Raw genomic sequence first — 6,000 nt, forward strand, 5'->3', positions numbered from 1 at the left:
GGAAATTACATTGCAGCTCAATTCTCACATTTATAATATTATTCATTATTTCTGAAACTGAATTTAAATTAACATTCTAAACCTGATTATCATTCTAGTCCTCTGTTTCTTTTCATAATATGACTAATGATTTTGTCATGGTTTGTCAAATTTTGGTGATTTGTTATGTTTTCCAAAATTCATCTAACATCAAGGATTCATGTATATATATGTATGTGTATAAATATACATATATACAAAAGTATATAAAAAATAGACTCACATGCCTGTGGAATAGGACTAATTTGAGGCTGAGTAATATGAATATTCTCAGTCATAGCAATGCTATCATTTTGAAAATGTTTTGTTACCAAATCAAAATGTGTATTTGAGTTAATTTTTGCATTATTGTGAGCCTTGTGGTTCCTCATGCCAGCTAGATGTGTAATGCTACTTCATTTTTATGCTGCTTAATGGGGAGGGGTTTGTCTTCGTCTTGCATGACAAAGCTATGCCATTCAAGACATCCCGCTAAACAAATGCCTAAGCAAGGGTGGTAGCTAAATTATGATAATTCTTGTAAGAATAACACACTTTTTAAAAGTAGTACTTCCAAAATAAATGCTTTAAATATACTGGGGTTTTTTGTTGTTTCTTTGGTTTTTTTTTTAAAGTTGTAAAGCAATTAGAGGGAAGCGTGACTATTACTCTGCTTTAATTTCTCTACAAAGGGTCAACTTTGAGGGTGATAATTTATTTGTTCTCCAGGTACCTGATACTGTTCACTGATATTTCTCACCAGTTTAGATTCAGTAATAGCAGATTTTGTCTTAGCTGTGGGTGAATTGTTACTGAATAGATTAACTTTCTTCTATGCCAAATGGCGTCAAACCCAAATAGTATTTCCTTGACAGCTAAGGAGATCTTTTTGATCAATCATAATTCTTTCATAAGCTTTGTTGTTCCTTTTTTTCTGATTTTTTTTTTTTTTTACTTTTAAAGTAAGTTACCTTGTTTCAGGTATTAATTATAAACTATCTTTGCTAGTTTCATTTGTGAATTTCTCAGGTGATGATGGGGTTCTCCCAGCTGTAAGTATATTGAAAATGGGAGGTTGGGTGTCACAGATGCCAGAATTTAAAGTTAACTGCTATTTGCCTAAAGGCTTTATAAAACCCATGATCCTTTCCTTCCCAATATTACATAGTGAAACTTACCTTTATTGAAATGACAAGTAATAGCAATCTGGTAAATGCTTTCTTAGGACCTAGGAGGTCTAAATACAGAAAGATAATACATCATAACAAAAATTGTGATAACCATTGTTTTTTGTAAACACTTAAGACTCCCCAAAATAAAATTGTAAAATCTGTTGGGAACCTCTCACTGGCCTCAGCATGTGCAGGATCTCACCACAATCTTAGTGCTTCAAGCAGAGGTTTTCTAGGAGTAGCAATATCCCCATCTCAAATGCTCCATGGTGACAGAACTTCATGGAGTGCATGGAGGGAGGAGAATGTTCCACAGGCATTTGCTGGCAGGATTTTCACATCAGAAGCTGGTAGCATGACTCACTATTTCTCAAAGTTCCTCTCTCCAGCTGAGAAGGCATTTCAGGGCACCAGATGTACAATTACCATTCTCACAGGAGCTAAGCAGACAGTTTATGACTTTCTAGAGTAAAGTGCTTCTTATCAATCACAGAATTCTGAGCATTCACAAAATACTTCCTCCTAAAAGTTTGTCAGATGATCAAACCTGATGTGCTACCTGAGACTTCCTAGAGAATTTTTCTTCCCTCTCAACTTTCTCTCTGGAGGGGGAAGCAAAATGGCTCAGGTTTGCTAAATGGACATATTTTTGTATATTTTTCACACACAAAATCCTTATATCTCATATAACATACATACATTACATACATTTTCTGCATCTGATAGGGGAAGGATATTTATTTACGATATACATTATTTAGTATTTGTGACTCACTGGAGAACAGAACTTAAAAAGCAGTGTGAGGATTCATTTGGAGTCTGGTGGTAACATGGGATAAAAGGGAGAAAGTAATAAAAGCAGGAGAGTAAACAAATGTATTGGGAGTGCAACACATGAGATTGAATAATTCCAACATAATTGACAGAATAGTTCTACTTTTAGTAGCTCTGTTATATGAAGATCTAATTTTAAAAGCAATTCTCGAGTTTTGGAACTTCTTAATTTTTTTTTTTAAGAATTGGTGTAAATTCTAAAACATTCAAGATTTGAATTCAGGCCAGTGAAGGAAATAAGTACCAGCTTTCCAGTTTCTGTCATTCACTGCTGTTGGAGAAGTTGAAATTCAGGTACATGCTTAATACATGACTCAAAACTCTTCATGGAGACAAAGTAAACTATATAGTTATACCTCTTTATGCTTATCTTTCTGTTAACTAAATGTTGATTCTAGGTGCTTTATAAGGCAATACCATGTAGAAAAGCTATAGTTGCTGTATGGAATTCCAAAACAGCATTCAAGAAAAGTTCAGGAAGGTCTGGATTTTCACATGTGATTTCCTAAAAGAGACAGTATCCACTAAAACTGGAAATTCCCAGCAAGATTCATGGAATTACTGTATTAATACAAATACAGAAGTAATGAATCAAAGACAAAGAAAGTTAGAAACAAGTGAAAATTACTGTAAGACACTGTAGGAATAAATGTCATAGATGTCATTCTATAAAACATGCATTGAGATGGGGTCATGTAAATTATCTTTCAGGGAGCAGCTTATGTCTGCCACAGCAACACACTTGGCAGACTCTTCAGCAGTGTCTTTTGTCTTGATGGAGGCAGGACAGCTGACAGTGGTGATTTGCTGTCTTGCCAAGAACACCTGCCTGAGATTGCATGGTGGGATGGTGTAACCACCCCTTGGGACTTCTGTTTCTAGAGGCAGGGGCTGGCTCATATTTTTCTTTGTGTTCATACACATGAAAACTCTTGTGAAAAAGCAGTACCTTGTCTATTATACAGAACATGTTAAAACACAGGGCAGTTCTGGCCTTTGTGGAACAATGATTAAACTCATCAAAGGAGGCATAGATGGGGTCGTGTGACATTTGATGGAGTGAAAGTTGCCTAATTTTGGCCATCTTGCACATCAACCCATTAGGAAAGATAACTTTGAGGACAAAGGACAAATATTTTAAAGCTTAAACTGACTACTTGGGAAAAAAATGGAACATGCCCTACAGAGAAACAAAATTACATGATTAGAGGGACATCTATTTAAAACTCTTCCGCTTATACTGACCACTAACTTTTTCCTTTCACCATGCCTTTTTCTCTCACAAAGGAATATTTCTAATGAGCTACAGCACTAAGTTTCAGGTTCTTTTTTGTCATGTTGCAAGAGATACGTTACTGAGTGACTATTTGCTCCTTTTCTTTCTAGTTTTTCTGTGGTTTATTTTTTTTCCCAGAAAGGATTGTCTGTCTTTTGAATCAGGTCCTTTTATATCACAGCTCAGTGTTCTGATGTGTGAAGTACAAAGTATTTTCTATTTTTTTTTTTACATAAATATTCTTATCAGCCTACTGTAGAATAATAGACATCTTAAAATAACAGTTTTCACAAAAGGGGTATTATCTTTCCTGAGCTATAAGGTTAGCTGTCTTCCAGAGGATAGAGAAATCCCTAAAGAGATAGATTCCTAAAATTAAATTCTGAAGGAGGTAGCATATAAGACAATACCATAACACAGTGTTTTCCAGCATTTTAAATTAGTGGCATGCTGTATGTTGGCACCAAACTTTTGTAACAGTGCTAGTCAGCCTGCAGTGTGAGACAAATGGTGTTCTTAGACTCCATTTATTTAACAGTATATGTTAAATCTCTTCCCATTTACTGATTGGGCAATGGAATGGAATATTACCCTGTCTCAGAGGACAGTAATTCTTAAACTATGCAAAAATATTATTATATAGCATATTTTGTGCAGAAATCTTATTATCCAAAAACAATCTGTAGTGTGCTGGTCCTCCCAGGGACTTCATAGCCACCCTGAAGCCTTCTTGGAAAGGTGGGGCAAGTGTACAGTTACCAAGTTATTACAGGATAATTGACATTTTCAGTCTTTTAGAAATCAGATGTAATTTAATCCAGATTTTATAAAAAAAGAGTAGGCCTCAAGGGTGAAATGCAAATACAGAATTGATGGCATATCAAATTGTTGCTGGTGGGTTCTTTGGTACTTGTCCCAGCTGTGGGAAAAGCATGTGGATGCAGCAGTCTTAAGCCAGCCCATGTGGAGAAAGGAAGGGGAATCTAGACCACAGAGCTATGTAGCACTGACAATTTTCTTGGCTTCAGCTAGAAAACCAGTGGAAATCCCAGCAAAATGTACATTTCTTCCTCACAGTCTCTCCCTTCAGCCCTGTGTTTCTAATCTATTGCATGAAGGGGTTTACAGGGCTCTGCAATAGGAGAAGACCATGAGAGTGAGTAAGCTGGATCAGTATTGTGACTTTGTAGGTAGAGACGAGAGTGTGAGAAGCTTGACCAGAGGGAATGGTGCAGCTGTGGATCCTGTGGATCTGCAGGTGCTCTGAAGGCTATGCCATTGAACTTGGGAGAAGTTAACTCATTGTGAAACTGGACAAGGGAACACATTTAATTTCATGCACATGAAAAATACAGATAGCATGGCAGAGAAAGCTTGCTATTTTAAATAAAGGATGAATATTTTTATCTACTTTCTGTGAATATCCAGTCTTGTATTGCCTAAGAATAACAACAGAAATATACTAATAACTCTGCTTGCTGTAAACAAATTCAAGTATCTGGGATTGATTCAGTCATCTCTGTCTACTCTGAAGTCCACTGCAGCCATTCCCTAAAAGGGCAGGGAAATGCAGAAAGATGCAAGGAAACTTGAAACACACCTTTCACTTTGGCAGTTTCTGCTGTGATTAAACACTAGCTGAACCAGGATATCAATATAGGCATTCAAAATGCAATAGAAAATGGACAGGAATAATAGATAGGGATACTATTTCCTCTAATGCACACATAACTCAGTCTGTAAAAGAAAGTCTGGACTTCTTGGAGCAGAATTTATTCTGTCAGATTTTCTGGGTTCTGTTGCATTCTACTTTGTATTATTAATTACTGGTAATCTGTTCCCATGTTCTTTTATTGAAGTGCAGTTCTTCCTTAGATGGATATTCTGTTGTAATGTTTTTCCCTTGGAAGACTGTGAAACTGTAGGGGGCTTCCAAAAGGGCTTATATCTTCGAACTAAAGCAGGATGCAACAAGAAAAACATCCTGAAATTTTAGTGGGACATCAAAAGAGGAGACGCCTGGAACTGAGTAAGCAACTTCGTTGAAAACTTGCAAGTACTCTCAACTGATGGTTCAGGCTTTCAAAAGTAGAGCAAAAAAAGCCCTCAACATTGTTCCTGTAGTTCTTTAGTTAGATGTAAACTGGGAATTCAGAATGTATTTTCAGAATTTGGAATGTAACTTCAGGCATTTTAAACTTCTCAACACATCCTCTCTATAGCCATTCATTATTACATGAATTCTGCTGTTTCCTCTGGTATGAGGCCAATGCATGACTCGTGGGAGCTTTTAATAAATATGTAACAGGTAACTCAATACAGACCTGATGATTATCCAGGTGTTACCAGCTCTTGGGAAATTTGGTTGTTGTTTTAGGAGCAGACCAGCAGATGGTGCTCGAAAATTAGTTGCATCAGAATTGAGTGGTGCATTTTCAGTTCTTGTTTGTTTGTTTTTATTTGGGTTTGCTTCTGTTATTTAGAAAATGGCTATTACACACATTTCTTCATTAAATGAAAGTATAAATAAGGATGGAAGAACAAAATACCCAGCAATTTGTGGAATTCTGTCCCTGAATTCTTACTGGGTTTGGGGTTTTTTTCCTAGCAATATTTTTTGGGTTTAATTTTTATCTTATTGTGTTTCTTCATTTCAGTTCAAATGCTAACAGCTTTATCTGTAAACTCTGGCTTTTCTCA

Source organism: Passer domesticus, chromosome 10 (assembly GCF_036417665.1).
Source record: "Passer domesticus isolate bPasDom1 chromosome 10, bPasDom1.hap1, whole genome shotgun sequence".
Lineage (NCBI taxonomy): Eukaryota > Metazoa > Chordata > Aves > Passeriformes > Passeridae > Passer > Passer domesticus.